At 49.7% G+C, this 14,787-nt stretch overlaps 1 protein-coding gene and 1 pseudogene across 2 annotated transcripts in view; one reads left to right on the top strand and one right to left on the bottom strand.

Moving 5' to 3' along the window:
* Positions 1–14,787, bottom strand: part of CNOT10 (CCR4-NOT transcription complex subunit 10) — an 81,718-nt gene that overhangs the window by 62,576 nt on the left and 4,355 nt on the right. The window lies entirely within an intron of this gene.
* On the top strand, positions 1,673–11,844 carry LOC133777293 (mortality factor 4-like protein 1; annotated as a pseudogene).

Below are 14,787 nucleotides of genomic sequence, written 5' to 3'. Positions count from 1 at the left end.
TTTTATTTTCTTGATAGGCAGAGTTAGAGAGAGACAGAGAGAAAGGTCTTCCTTTTCCGTTGGTTCACCCCCCAAATAGCCTCCACGGCCGGCGTGCTGCGCTGATCCAAAGCCAGGAGCCAGGAGCTTCCTCCTGGTCTCCTATGCAGGTGCAGGGCCCAAGGACTTGGGCCATCCTCCACTGCCTTCCCAGGCCACAGCAGAGAGCTGGACTGGAAGAGGGGCAACCGGGACAGAATCCGGCGCCCCGACCAGGACTAGAACCCGGTGTACCGGCACCACAGGCGGAGGATTAGCCTAGTGAGCCACATCACTGGCCCTTACCATAAAACTTTAAACAACGAATTTAAAAATATTTCTTAGGGGCCAGCGCTGTGGCGTAGCGGGTAAAGCTGCCACCTGCAGTGCCGGCATCCCATATTGGCACAGGTTCGAGTCCCAGCTGTTCCACTTTGAATCCAGCTCTCTGCTATGACCTGGGAAAGCAGTAGAAGATGGCCCAGGTCCCTGGGCCCCTGTACCCATTTGGAAGACCCAGAAGAAGCTCCCGGCTCCTGGCTTTGGATCGGCGCAGCTCCAGGTGTTGCGGCCATCTGGGGAGTGAACCAGCAGATGCAAAACCTCTGTTTCCCTCTGTCTCTCGTTCTCTCTCTGTGTAATTCTGATTTTCAAGTAAATAACTAAATCTTAAAAAAAAAAAAAAATATTTGAGAGGCAGCGAGAGCTCTCATCCACTGGCTCACAACCAAAATGTTCACAACGCCCAGGGCTGGGCCAGGTTGAAGCCAGGAGCTGGGAACTCAACCTGGGTCTCCCATTTGGGCAGCAGGAATCCTCGCACTTGAGCCAGCATCTGCTACCTCCCAGAGTGTGCATCAGCAGGAAGCTGGATCAGCAGCAGCTGGGACGTGAACCCCGGCACTCCAGCGAGGGATGTGGGCTTCCGGGTGGCATCCCAACCACCATGCTAAACACCCACCCAAGATAAAAATTACTTCTGCTTATCTATACTTCTCAAGGTTTTTTAAAAAAAGAGTATTCATTTTTGTAATCAGTTTTAAAATTTTTTTTTCAAATGTCCATTATTTATAACTGTTCACTTCTTACCAGACAGAGACTGCACATAATTCCACAGTGTGTCTTTATCTGTCCAAAAGTAGTCTCCATTGCCAATTGACAGCGTGTACGACCGCTCATCCATAAGCTTGACCTTCCTTCTGCTCTGGCCCAAGGAGCATGGCTGACCTTCTAGGCGAACAGAGCTCTTTGACCCGCAAGCCTTGACATTCTTTAAGCCAACGGACTTCATTTCTAACCAAATAATTGCTTTTTGGTTTGAACTAAGTAGAAAAGATAGGTACTGCTTTTTCAAAACCATAAAAAGTCAGTTAACTGAAAGAACAGACACATTCCAGCACAGAATGTTAACCGCTCAAATCTGATTGGAGGATGACTACTAGCAACAGCTCCAATGATGTTCAAGAAAAGAAAGACGTTTCCAAAGAAATGAGGAAATTGACAGGCCTGAGGAGGAGTGCCTGGCCTCGTGGTTGAGACTCCCATGTCTCCCACAGAGTATCTAGGTTTGATCCCCAGCTCCTGAGTCCAGCTTCCTGTCCTGGGAGGCAGCAGCCATGGCTCAGTGACTGGGAACCTGCCACCCAAACGGGAGATGCAGATTGAGTTTCTGACTCCAAGTTTTGGCTACAGCCCAGTACTGGCTCTTGTGGACATCTGGGAAGAGAACCAGCACATGGGAGCTCTCTTTCTAGAAAAAAAGAAAAAGGGGCCGGCGCCGTGGCTCAACAGGCTAATCCTCCGCCTTGCGGCGCCGGCACACCGGGTTCTAGTCCTGGTCGGGGCACCGATCCTGTCCCGGTTGCCCCTCTTCCAGGCCAGCTCTCTGCTGTGGCCAGGGAGTGCAGTGGAGGATGGCCCAAGTGTTTGGGCTCTGCACCCCATGGGAGACCAGGAGAAGCACCTGGCTCCTGCCATCGGAACAGCGCGGTGCGCCGGCCGCAGCGCGCTACCGCGGCGGCCATTAGAGGGTGAACCAACGGCAAAGGAAGACCTTTCTCTCTGTCTCTCTCTCTCTCACTGTCCACTCTGGCTGTCAAAAATAAAAAAATTAAAAAAAAAAAAGAAAAAAAAAAAAAAAAAGAAAAAGGTTACCACTCAAAAAAAGAAAAAAAAAATCAATTCAGGCTCACTGGTTAAGACACTTCAAATGTGGTTTCTATCATCTAAACAAGTATTTCTGACTTACCAAAACCCCACATATACTAATTTCAAAGCCAGTATTGGGCCGGTGCCGTGGCATAGCGGGTAAAGCCGCCACTTGCAGTGCCGGCATCCCATATGGGCACCGGTTTGTGTCCCAGTTGCTCCACTTCCGATCCAGCTCTCTGCTGTGACCTGGGAAAGCAGTAAATGATGGCCCAAGTCCTTGGGCCCCTGCACCCGCATGGGAGACCCGGAGGAAGCTCCTGGCTCCTGGCTTCAGATCAGTGCAGCTCTGGCCATTGTGGCCATTTGGGAAGTGAACCAGCAGATGGAGGGCCTCTCTCTCTCTCTCTCAGCCTCTCCTTCTTTGTATAACTCTGACTTTAAAATAAATAAATGAGTAAATCCTTAAAAAAAAAAAAAAAGCCAGCATTGTGGTGTAGCAGGTTAAGCTCCTGCCTGCGATGCTGACATCCCCTTTGGGCCCCAGTTCCACACCTGGCTGCTCTGGCTCCAATTCAGCTCCCTCCTAATGTGCCTGAGAAAACAGAGGAGAATGGCAGTATCTGTCACCCACATGGGAGACCCCGATGAGGCTCCTGGCTCCTGGCTTCAGCTTGGCCCAGCACTGGCTGTCATGGCCGTTTGAGGAGTGAACCAGGAGATGGAAGAGCTCTCTCTTTTTTGTCTCTCCCTCCCTCTCTCTCTCTGTAACTCTGATTCCAATAAGTAAATCATTTTTTATAAAGAAGGACTAATGTCTACAAAGCTCAGAGAAGTAAAATATGACCAATGAAGCTATGTTCTACAGTACAAGTAGTCACTAAACCAGGTTCCCTCTACTTTAAGTTGGACAGAAGAGCTGGAGAATTGGCCCAGAGGATAAGCCATTCATACCAGCAGCAAAGCCACAAACCGTAGCACCCTGCCAGTCACTGAAAGAAACTCGAGTAACTAGGGTCAGCACGCTCTGAAGACAGGCAAAGCAGAACACTGCCACCGACAATGAGCATTCTTATCTTCCCATCTAAAAGCACTTTTTATGCATAGAAATACCTGAATTTTAGTCTAGTTTTGAAACGTTGACACTTGAAATATTAAAGTCACAAATTCAAAAATCCTGGATATCCTTCAAACTTAACATTCAATTTAGATATTTTATTCTATTTGAAGGTCTAATTTTGAAGGGTTGTTATAAATGTTTGAACTTTTTTTTTTTTTTTTTGACAGGCAGAGTGGACAGTGAGAGAGACAGAGAGAAAGGTCTTCCTTTGCCGTTGGTTCACCCTCCAATGGCCGTCGCGGTAGGCGCGCTGCTGCCGGCGCACCGCACTGATCCGATGGCAGGAGCCAGGTGCTTCTCCTGGTCTCCCATGCGGGTGCAGGGCCCAAGCACTTGGGCCATCCTCCACTGCACTCCCGGGCCACAGCAGAGAGCTGGCCTGGAAGAGGGGCAACCGGGACAGGATCGGTGCCCCGACCGGGACTAGAACCTGGTGTGCCGGCGCCACAAGGCGGAGGATTAGCCTATTAGCCGCGGCGCCGGTCAAATGTTTGAACTTTTAAAAAAAACAGTTGGCTTATTTGAAAGGCAGAGTTACAGAGAGAGAGGGAGGGAGGGAGAGAGGGATCTTCTATCTGCTGGTTCACTCCCCAGATGGTCACAAAGCTGAGGCTGGGCCAGGCAGCAGCCAAGACCCAGACTTAAGCTGGGTCTCCGACACGGGTGGCAGGGACCCACCTATTTAAGCCACCACTGCAGCCTCCCGGGATGTGCGTTAGCAGGAAGCTGGAATCCAAAGTGGCGCTGAGACTCCACGCAGGCGCTGCAATAAGAGGGTGTCCAGAAGGCAGCCTAACTGTGGCGCCACAACGCCTGCCCCAGACAGCTGCTCTTCGCGGCAGAAGGCCAGCTAACAGATGCACACAGCAACAGAACCAGGGAGGTGCCACTCTGCAACGCCCCGTCATCAAGTGCGGATGTCTGCACAATGCCTAATCGCTCCCCCAGAGACTACTACCAGTTGCCTGGAAAAAGATGCTCCTGTCAATCACCTTAACAAACTGACCAAATTTAGCATCACTAATAGTGGATAACCTGACACCTACAGTGCTGCACATCTAATCAAGCCCAAATAAGCTTCAGTTTATGAAAATGCAGGCGGTAAACAAGCCAAGTGAAGGACTCCAGGAGGAAACAGACACATCCAGAAACCTGGGATAGTCTACAAGATAACTTAGTCTCTTCAAAAAGTCACCGTTGTGGGGAAATCAGAGTGTCAAGAGACGTATCAAAGTATAACGTGGCGGGGGTGGGGTGGGGTTGGGCACTAGGCAGAGCCATTCAGCCACTGTCTGGGACACCCACATCCCCTAGCAAAAAATGCCTGGGTTCAAGTCCTGGCTCTGCTTCCACTTCGGCTTCCTGCTAACGCACACCCGGGGAGGCAGTGAGAACGATTCAAGCACGTGGGTCTCAGCCACCTACGTGGGAGAATCAGACTGAGCTCCAGCTTCTCGTCTGGACTGGCCCAACCCACTTTAGCAGGTACTGGAGACTGAAGCAGTGGTCGCAAGAGTTTTCTTTGTCTCTTTTTGCCTTTCAAATATGAAATGAAAAAACTATACATACATACACACACACACACATATATATAAATAGATATAATATATGGTTTGAAAAGTAAAGTGTTAAAGCACATTATTGGGACAACTGGCAAAATTTTAACATACTGAAACATAATTGAAATATGGTAGGAGGGGATTAAGATGGTGGAGTACAGAGAGAGCTTACTGTTCTAGTCTAGAAGAAAGTTTAAAAAAAGTGGAGAGAGCACAGTCTCAGGGAAGAGTTAGGGAGAAAATGGCAGAGGAAGCTCTACACAAATTAGAGGGTCACATGGACCTACGTGGAGGGCGTGGGCACCAACACTCAAGACCCCAGCAGCTGAGAGCCCCAGCACCAGCGTGGGAGGGTGAGGTGAGACCAGACAGCAGCAGCCCAAGCCGCTGGTGATAGAGCTGCAGGAAGAGCCTGGAGGGAATCCGGCTTGGAGCCCCATGGGAGATAGTGTACCTGCCAGACTACAGGGGGAAAAAACGGAGGGGCACGTTTCTCTCACGGTGTTCAATAACAAGCCAATACAGAGTGGGCACCACTTTGGACATACATACTAGCTGCGCCAGCTCATGTCCGGGCCCAGCAATCAGCCATGCGAAGACGTCTGAGTCTGGTGGGGAGAACAGACAGGGGCTGGGTGCTCGTGACTGTGGGAGGCTTGTGTGCCAGGACTGTGCAAACACTGAGGCTACATGGGAGGGTTCACACTGTGGCTGGGACTTTGGCAGTCACTGTGGGAGGCCCCACATGTTCAGGGCTCCCTGGTTCCCTGGTGAGGGGCACTGCTGGGGAATCTGAGCTTACACTGACGACTGCACAGATCCTTTGTGGGGTCCTTGGGGCAGAGCAGACGAATATTATACCCCTGGGGCTAGCGCTAAGGCACTGGTCTCCTTTGAGGAGGGGCTCAGCTGAGCAGAAAAAAACCTCCCCTCTGATTAAAGAAAAAAAAAAAAAAAAAAAAAAGAGATTTACTGTGCCAAACCTGGGTGTGTCACCTTAGACACACCCTTCACCATGGAGCACTGAACAGAGTTCCCTGGCCATGCCCACCACACACCTTTCGTCACTGAAAGCAGACACTGCACTCATCTACAGAGGCAGAGAACAAAGATCAAAGCTGCCACCACGAGGAACAAAGAAATCAACAGGTATCTCCACAAATGCCGAATAACAAATGCACCAATCCAAGAAACAAGAATAAGTCAACATGATGCCCCAAAGAGAACACAGCACTTCAACAGTAGATTGTGAAGATGAGGAGAGTGAAGAAATGCCAGAGATGGAATTTCAGAATCAACTGCGCGAGCTAATGAAATCCGTTCATGATATGAAAGCAAATTTTTCCCACGAAACTGAGATCTTAAAGAAAAATTGGGGCCGGCGCCGTGGCGTAGCGGGTAAGGCCACCACCTGCAGTGCTGGCATCCCATGTGGGCACTGGTTTGGGTCCCAGCTGCTCCTCTTCTGATCCAGCCCTCTGCTATGCCCTGGGAAAGCAGAGGAGGATGGCCCAAGTGCTTGGATCCCTGCACCCACGTGGGAGCCCTAGGGGAAGCTCCCAGCTCCTGGCTTCAGAACGGTGCAGCTCTGGCCATCGTGGCCAGTTGGGGAGTGAACCAGTGGATAGAAGACCTCTCCCTCTCTCCCCTTCTCTCTCTGTATAACTCTTTCAAATAAATAGCCAGCGCTGTGGCTCACTAGGCTAATCCTCCACCTTGTGGCGCTGGCACACCGGGTTCTAGTCCCGGTCAGGGCGCCGGATTCTGTCCTGGTTGCCCCTCTTCCAGTCCAGCTCTCTGCTGTGGCCTGGGAAAGCAGTGGAGGATGGCCCAAGTGCTTGGGCCCTGCACCCCATGGGAGACCAGGAGAAGCAGCTGGCTCCTGCCTTTGGATCAGGGCGGTGCGCTGGCTGCAGCGCGCCAGCCGCGGCGGCCATTGGAGTGCGAACCAACGGCAAAAGGAAGACCTTTCTCTCTGTCTCTCTCTCTCTCACTGTCCACTCTGCCTGTCCAAAAAAAAAAATCTTTAAAAAAATCAAAATGAAATATTGGAAATGAAGAATTCAATAGAATAAATAAAAAATACAGTGGAAAGCCTTAACAACAGAATTGGTGAAGCAGAAGAAAGAATATCCAACTTAGAAGGCAAAGTATGGGAAATCACACAGACAAAAAACAAGAAGAGGAAATTAGGATACTATCAAACGACCCAACATACAGGTAATAGGAGTTCCTGAAGGTGTGGAAAGAGAGAAAGGACCAGAAGGCCTTCTTAGTGAAATAATAACAGAAAACTTCCCCAATGTGGAGAAAGAAAGGGACATCCAAGTACAGGAAGCACACAGAACTCCTAACAGACATGACCAGAAAAGATCCTCACCACGACACATTGTAGTCAAATGCTCCACAGTAAAACATAAAGAGAAGATTCTAAAACATGCATGAGAGAAACGCCAGATTACTCTCAGAGGATCTCCAGTTAGACTCACAGAGGACTTCTCATCAGAAAACCTACAGGCTAGGAGAGAATAGGAAGATATAGTCCAAGTCTTAAGAGAAAAAAACTGTCAACCCCAAATACCGTACCCTGCAAAGCTCTCGTTTGTGAATGACGATGAAATAAAGACCTTCCACAACAAACAGAAACTGAAAGAATTTGCCACCAAACAGCCTTAGAAAAAATGCTTAAGGGGGTCAGTGCTGTGGCATACCAGGTAAAGCCGCTGCCTCTACTGCCGGCATCCCATATGGGCGCTGATTTGAGTCCCAGCTGCTCCTCTTCCTACCCTGCTCTCTGTCATGGCCTGGGAAAGCAGTGGAGGATAGCCCAAGTCCTGGGACCCCCGCACCCATGTGGGAGACCCGGAGGAGGCTCCTGGCTTCAGATCAGCGCAGCTCTGGCCATTGCAGCCAATTTTGGAGTGAACCAATGGATGGAAGACTTCTCTCTCTCTCTCTCTCTCTGCTTCTCTTTCTTTGTATAATTCTGATTTTCAAATAAATAAATAAATCTTTTTTTTTTTTTTTTAAAAAGATGCTTAAGGATGTGTTGCACACAGAAACACAGCACTGGTCCCCTCAAGTACACTTATACTTTTTTTATGTACTTTATTATAATCAAAATGTTTGGGATGATTCTGTTTGCTTTTAATTTTTATATTTATTTATTTGACAGCCAGAGTGTTTCCCTTACTGGTTCACTTTGCTCCAACAGTCTGGAGGCCCAGGAATTCAACCCAGGTCCCTCACATGGGTAGCAGGGGCCCAGTTACTTGAGCCATCATCATCTGCTGCCTCCCAGGGTTCACATGAGTGGGAAACAGGAACTGAGAGTCGGAGGTGGAGACAGACCGGTATACTCAGATACTGGACACGGCGTCCTAATGGCATCTTCACTACCAGGCCAAATGCCCATCCAGAGGTGTTCGACATAAACATCACCTTGACTTAATCGTTTACATTTACTTGTTCTTTCTACAGTTTTTCCGGTCATCCTTGCTTAAAATTTCAAAGCCATCTGTAAATACTCTTTTCTTGACTTCATATTACCCATGTGGCCCTGTTTTTCCCTTCTTCATAATACTACCAACCTCTCCTGTCAACCCTGCCAACCACCATCACCATAGTCCAAATTCTCTGGTAACTTCAAACCTCAAATTGAGTCCTGGCTCCAGCTATTTCCTCCTTTCAAATAATAAAAAGCAAAGTCAATAAATAACTCTGAAACACTGTTAGTATTTAGTAAAAAGCGATATTGGTTTAGGAGATGTTGAGCCTAGCAGTTAAGACGCCTGTATCCCACAAGTGTGCCTACGTTTGGTTCCCAGCCCCAGATGCTAGCTTCCTGCCCATGTCTGGGAGGCAGTGGTGATGGCTCAAGTAATTGGGCTCCTGCCTCCCACATGGGAGACCTGGATTGAGTTCTCAGCTCCTGGCTTTGGCCCTCGCACATCTCTGGCTGCTGCAGACGTTTGTGGTGATAACCATTGGCTGGGAGCTCTGTCTCTGTCTCCCACTCTGTTTCTGAAATTCAAAAAGGTGGTGGTGGAGGGGCGTGAGCTGTGGCCCAGCAGGTTAAAACCCCAGCCTGCAGCTCTGGCATCCCACAGGGGAGCTGGTTTGAGTCCCTGCTGCTCCACTTCCAATCCAGCTCCCCGCTAACGCGCCTAGGAAAGCAGCAGAGGACGCACAAGTGCTTGGGCTCCTGCACCTGCATGGGAGACCCGGAAGAAGCTCCTGGCTCCTGGCTTCGGATTGGCTCAGTTCCAGCCATTGTGGCCATTTGGGGAGTGAAACAGCAGACGGAAGACCTCTGTCTCTACTTCTCTCTCTAACTCTTCCAAATAAATAAATTTTTTAAAATTGTCTTAAGAGTGGTTTCAAGCCACTTTTCTATGTTATGTAAGAAACCTTGTGAATCTTTCCAGACAGACCCTTTTCCAAGGAGCTCAGCTTCCTGCTCACCTACTGTCCTCACTCACCAGTCTGTCAATTTTACTGAGTATTTCTCCCATCTGCCTCTCCAATCCTTCCTACCAGTACCCTAAAGTACTATTAACTAGCTTTTTTTTTTTTTTTTTTTTTTAATTAGGGCCTGGGCCAGGCACACAGCCCAGTGGTTAGGACACTGGTTGAGATACCTGGATCCCACATCGGAGTACCTAGGTCCAGTTGCCGGCTCTGGCTCCTGTTGGCTGCTAATGCAGACCCCGGTAGGCAGTGGTGATGGCTCAAGTGACTGAGTCCCTGCTGCCTGTGGGGGAGAATTTGAGCTCCTGGCTCTTGGTTCTGCCCCAGCCCAGGCCTGAATGCCACGGGCATTTGGGAAAAGGACCAGCAGACAGGAATTCATTCTTTCTCTCTCCCTCAGCCTCTAAAAGAAATAAGAATTAAAAATAATAATAATAACGAATGTAGAGCCGGCAGTGCCTGACGGCGCGTCTGATGCCGAGCTGGATGGGGTAGAGTTGAGGGTGGTGGGAGAAGGAGGCGGCGGCGAATCGCTCATAAATGTGCCCAAGCAGGACCCGAAGCCTAAGTAAGTTCCAGGAGGGTGAGCGAGTGTTGTGCTTCCCTAGGGCCCTCCTTTATGAAGCAGAGTGTGTACAGGGTGCAGTAAAGGACAAACAAGTGTAATATTGTATACATTACAGTGGTTGGAATAAAACTGGGATGAATGGGTTCCAGAGAGCAGAGTACTCAAACATGTGCACCCCACTCTGCAGAAAGAGCGAGAACTTCAGATGGCCAATTGGGAGCAGTATGCAGAAGATGGGAGGGGCTGCTCCAGGAAAGACGACATCTGGGCTGGACAGAAAACTCCTGGAAATGGAGATGGTGGCAGAGCCAGTAACACGCAGCCTCCCCGGAAGGAGAGGGCCTGGGTAGATCCTGCTGTTGAAAATGAAGAAATTCAAGAATAGAGTGGAAGTTAAAGATTCCTGGGGGGCCAGCACTGTGGCGCAGTGGGTTAATCCTCCAACTGCGGCGCCAGCATCCCATATGGGTGCCAGTTCTAGTCCCAGCTGCTCCACTTCTGATCCAGCTCTCTGCTGTGGCCTGGGAAAGCAGTACAAGATGGCTCAAGTCCTTGGATCCCTGCACCCACATGGGAGACTGGAAGAGGCTCCTGGCTTCAGATCGGCTCAGCTCCGGCTGTTGCGGCCATTTGGGGAGTGAACCAACAGATGAAGACCTTTCTCTCTGTCTCTCCCTCTCACTATCTGTAACTCTACCTCTCAAATAAAATATTAAAAAAAAAAAAAAAAAAAAAAAAAAAGAAGTAAAAATTCCTGAAGAGCTCAAACCAGTTTGTTGATGATTGGGACTTAATTACCAGACACAAACAGCTCTTTCATCTTCCTGCCAAGAAGAATGTGGGTTCCTTTCTGGAAGATTATGCAAATTATGAGAAATCTTGTGGAAACTCTGGTAACAAGGAGTATGCTGTTACTGAAGTTTTTTTTTTTTTTTTTTTTTTTTTTTTTTTGACAGGCAGAGTGGACAGTGAGAGAGAGAGACAGGGAGAAAGGTCTTCCTTTGCTGTTGGTTCACCCTCCAATGGCCACCGCAGCTGGTGTGCTGCGGCTGGCACACCGCGCTGATCTGAAGGCAGGAGCCAGGTGCTTCTCCTGGTCTCCCATGGGGTGCAGGGCCCAAGGACTTGGGCCATCCTCCACTGCACTCCCGGGCCACAGTAGAGAGCTGGTCTGGAAGAGGGGCAACCGGGACAGAATCCGGCACCCCAACCGGGACTAGAACCCGGTGTGCCAGCGCCACAAGTTGGAGGATTAGCCTAGTGAGCAGTGGCGCTGGCCGCTGTTAATGAAGTTGTGGCAGGGATAAAAGAATACCTTCAGGCCGGCGCCGTGGCTTAACAGGCTAATCCTCTGCCTTGCGGCGCCGGCACACTGGGTTCTAGTCCCGGTCGGGGCGCCGGATTCTATCCCGGTTGCCCCTCTTCCAGGCCAGCTCTCTGCTGTGGCCCGGGGAAGGCAGCGGAGGATGGCCCAAGTCCTTGGGCCCTGCACCCTATGGGAGACCAGGAGAAGCACCTGGCTCCTGGCTTCGGATCAGTGAGATGTGCTGGCTGCAGCGGCCATTGGAGGGTGAACCAACAGCAAAAAGGAAGATCTTTCTCTCTGTCTCTCTATCTCACTATCCACTCTGCCTGTCAAAAAAAAAAAAAAAAAAAGAATACCTTCAACGTAATGCTGGGCATGCAGCTGCTCTCTAGACCCGAGGCCCCACAGCACGCTGCAGTCCTCGGAGAGCACCCCGACACACCCATGGCCCAGCGCATGGGCACCACACCTACCGCGATCATGTGTGCCAACTGGAGCGATGTTGGCCCATACACCTCTGGATGAGAAGGCCTTGCTTTATTACTCAATTATCTTCACGATGTCCTCAAGTGCCTGGCAAAGAATTGTGCAACTCTGCTTAGCACCAGTGACTATGAAAGTGGCTCCCCCTGAGAACCACCGGGAAGCTGTGTGAGAGGCGCACAGACTCACGAAGGATTGCATCTCCGTAAGCACATCTTTGTTCTTAGCCCTTCTCTTGTACAAATGATGTAGTTTGAAGATGTTAGTGTCTAACAGAATCCATGTTTGTTTTCGGTTTGATTTTCTTAAGATTTATTTATTTGCAAGAGTTACACAGAGAGAGAAGGAGAAGCAGAGAGAGAGGTCTTCCATCCGCTGGTTCACTCCCCAGTTGGCTGCAAGGACCGGAGCTGGGCAGATCCCAAGCCAGGAGCCAGGAGCTTCCTCTGGGTCTCCCACATGGGTGCAGGGGCCCAAGGACTTGGGCCATCTTCCACTGCTTTCCCAGGCCACAGCAGAGAGCTGGATTGGAAGTGGAGCAGCCAGGACTCGAACTGGCACCCATATGGGATGCCGGCACTGCAGGTGGCAGCTTTGCCCACTACGCCACAGCACCGGCCCCCTGTTTGATTTTCAACAGAGAAAATAAAAGGGTTATAGTTCTTTCTCTTCTCTTAGCTTTTCATTTCCAAGTTGCCACCAGTGTACTCAGTGCTGGACAACAGAGGGCCGTGCTGCAGCGTCACTGCCTGGCCGCCGAAGCTGCTCTGAACGCTGGTGGTTCTGTTCCTTTGACACCGCACTTTCGTAATGTGTGTTAATGCTAAAGGACAAGATGCTCCGATTCTTAGTGCCAATGGTTCAGTTCAGCTTATATAACCGAACACCCTCATCCGTCTGTGCTCTTTTAATTTTTAAGTGGTGCTTAAAGTGAAGAGCCCTTCCTTGGCAAGTCATCCATGTGGTTCTCAGGCATTTTATCTTTGCTCAAACTGGGGAAGAAGGGTGGCTTGTTTCGTGTTTTTTCTATTTGTGTTAAATGCACGTTTTAATACAAAAGATGCAATGCATTGTGTAGCTACAGTTTTCTGGAAAAGTTGATCTTCTAGGAATTGTTTGTTAGATCTTCAATAAATAAGTTTTTCTTTAAATTTCAAAAAAATAATAATAACCCCTTAACCCCTTACAGGCCCTGTGAGATAGATAATTCATCACTCTCATTCCACACACAGGATAGCTAAAGGGCAGAAAAAGTTCCTTACATTCTAAGGTCACATATGTGGTACAGTTAGAGCAAACCTAGGCCATCTGATTTCAAACCTCAAGGTCCAAACTCCTATCACTTGGCTCAGTTAAAAGAGACATCACACCACAACACCTTTGTCGAAAACTCTCCGTGGTTCCTTTGAGTTAAAATGAACTCCAGGGCCCATGAAGCCTGATGACAAACCCCAGCTCCTGCCACAACTTCGACTTTCTTTCTTGCCACACGGAGCTAAATATGCACTGAGTGTCTCCTCTCTGGCGGCCCTAGCCCTGGGCACTGGAGCTAGAGCCTAGAGCACGCCTACCACAAAGTCCAGGTCCTCTGAGGCTTTCCTGGTGTTCTCTAACCATCTTCCAACAAGGGTTCCAAACACTTGTTGCTTCTCCTGCCTGGGTCATTCTTCCCCCAGATGGTTGGCTCTTTAAGGTCAAAGGTCACCTCTAAAAGCGCTTTATCTAAGCAACCCATCTAAGAAGAGTCCTCGTTGTTAACCTCTAAGCTCCCTCTCATTTTGCTTTTCTTCAGAGTATTGACACAACTTGAAATCATATTTGCTTATTTACCTGTCTTTCATACTATATTTTATTTATCTGAAAGGCAGAGCTGGTGGGGGCTGGAGTTGTGGTATAGAGGGTAAAGCCACATTCCATACGGGGGTCAGTTCCAGTCCTGGCTGTTCTATTTCCGATCCAGCTCTCTGCTAATGGTCTGGGAAAGCAGAAGATGGCCTAAGTGGTTGGGCCCTTGCACCCACGCGGGAGACCTGGAAGAAGCTCCTGGCTCCTGGCTTCGGCCTGGTCTGGCCCTGGCTGTTGCAGCCATTTGGGGAGTGAACCAGCGGATGGAAGATCTCTCCTCTGCAATTCTTTCAAATAAATACATATTTTTAAAAACCCATCATAGTAAGAGGAAAAGGCTAGAACACAGTAGTTGAAATGGAGATGGAGATGTAAGAAAATGTCTGGCGATCCATTTCCCAACACAGAATGGAAAATTACTGTTGGATGATCTGCGGATATAGCACAATTCACTAGGCAAACAGGATGCTATGGCGTAATCAACTCACACGAGGAAATTAAAACACTGAGAAGGAAGGAGGAGGGTAACTGTAACCGAGATGCCCTCAAGAAGATGTACACCCCATAGTATTCAGCCAATGAGGACCCAGGGGAGGGACCTGCGTGCTGGGGTTTACATTGCCTGCTCCTACTGCCCATCAGACACCAGGCTGCTTTCACTGCACTAGTCCATCTCTGGAGTGGACAGGTGAGGGTATTTCCCACAAACCTGGGGGCTCTCCCAGGCTCTCTGTGCATGTGTGGAACAGGCCCCCGCCAGAGGGGGAGACACATCCCCCCCGATTTTTGCGTGGCCGCTAGGTCCGTGTGCCCCATTTCCGGCAGAACCACAGAAAAGCTTGAGACTGTTGTTAGGAAGACAATGGAGACGACACAGAAAAGAAAGCACATGGCAACCAGGCAACCCTGCGCAGGAGCCAAGGAAGGAGAAACCGGGCTACAAGTACTGCCTTGCGGGCTGGGCACTTTTGCAGGCCGAGTCTGTGTGGCTGAGGGATATCTTAGATAGGAAGAGCGTGTGGAGTCCCCGCCAGCAGTTCCATCATCCAGCAAGGGAACCGGCCGGAGATGGATGAAGTGGGTCCCGCGGTGTGCAACAAACCTCCGTTACAGGAGACAGAGAGCACAGCGAGACTCACCAGCCAAAATGGGGAATAAGAATTCCTGGCCAAGGCGGGTGAAGAGGCTCCCCCTGACATCCCCCGACAGTTCACAGGGCAGAGAGTACTGTGGTCCTGGGGGATGCTCCTCAGACCAGGAACAAAGAAAA

Source organism: Lepus europaeus, chromosome 2 (genome assembly GCF_033115175.1).
Source record: "Lepus europaeus isolate LE1 chromosome 2, mLepTim1.pri, whole genome shotgun sequence".
Lineage (NCBI taxonomy): Eukaryota > Metazoa > Chordata > Mammalia > Lagomorpha > Leporidae > Lepus > Lepus europaeus.
Note: the sequence above shows the minus strand (reverse complement) of the source record. Positions and strands in the feature narration are given on the sequence as shown.